At 29.4% G+C, this 1,151-nt stretch overlaps 1 pseudogene; it reads left to right on the top strand.

Moving 5' to 3' along the window:
* Window positions 1-314, top strand: part of LOC104778900 — a 4,370-nt pseudogene extending 4,056 nt beyond the window's left edge.

Below are 1,151 nucleotides of genomic sequence, written 5' to 3'. Positions count from 1 at the left end.
GAAGAAGAAGAAGAAGAAGAAGAAGAAGAAGAAGAAGAAGAAGAAGAAGAAGAGGACGAGGAAAAGCATAGTCATCTTGAGCACAATCATAGCTCAAAAACTGATGATGATCAAAGTGTTTACTATGATAATGATGATGATTCAAGAGATGACAATAATGAAGCATCTTTGAAGCGGATAGAATCAGAGAATGAGATTGATCGTGTTGAAGATGACAATGAAGGCTCTTTGCATCAGATAAAATCAGAGGTTAAGAATGATTATGTTGAAGAGTGACTTGTTTTCACAAAAAAATAAAAATAATTATTCATCCATTTTAAAATGACACAGAGTTTGAATCTTTTTTTGGGTTTTAGAAAATCTCAATTGGGTAATAATAATGTAAACAAAATATATACTCATCTCTCTATGTCTATGTCTCTTTTATGTATGATGAAGATGATTGGATTGATAGATAAAGATGTATTGAGAAAACAAATCTCATGTTTTGTAATCCTCTATTAATTGCTTCTTTTGAAAAAGAATGTAATGTAATTTCCTTAAACATGCCATAAAAATCTTACTTAATAATACCATCATCTTATGACAAGTGTGATATATATTCAATACCAAATGTGATCAAGATATGAATCTTAAATCTTAGCCAATATGTGACTCATATTATAATGAGATTGTCAATTTGGATATACTTATACCATTAAGATTCTTAAACTTTGATGTAAAGATGAATACTTTGTTTATCCTAATATGTAATTAAGAATAGATACTCTTTGGATTTTCCATTTTGTTGGTCAACGAGGACAATTGTCAAAAGTTCCAGTCTTTGGAATAATAATATGAAGAAAACGAGACCACTTAGGTTTACTTTTCCATCAATTGATTCGACCACTTTCCTTAAGCGAAGTTCCTACTACATAACATTACTTTACAAGAATTTATAATGTTATAAAGATTTGACCTCAAGAAAAAAATGTTAAGATTCGGAAGAATAGTCAACGATGAGGATCTTGTAGAGGAAAAGACACGTGTAAGAATCCTGGAGATTCCTTATTAAGTGAGGTCCACCCTAAAAATTACTAAACCTTAAAAAGGATTTTATTAAAAGCAAAGGATTAAGGAAGAAAGAATCTTAAAAAAAAAAAAACCAAAAA

The sequence above is a fragment of the Camelina sativa genome, chromosome 1 (assembly GCF_000633955.1).
Source record: "Camelina sativa cultivar DH55 chromosome 1, Cs, whole genome shotgun sequence".
NCBI classification, from domain to species: Eukaryota; Viridiplantae; Streptophyta; class Magnoliopsida; order Brassicales; family Brassicaceae; genus Camelina; species Camelina sativa.
The sequence above is the reverse complement of the archived record's forward strand: the minus strand, read 5'-3'. Positions and strand labels throughout refer to the sequence as shown.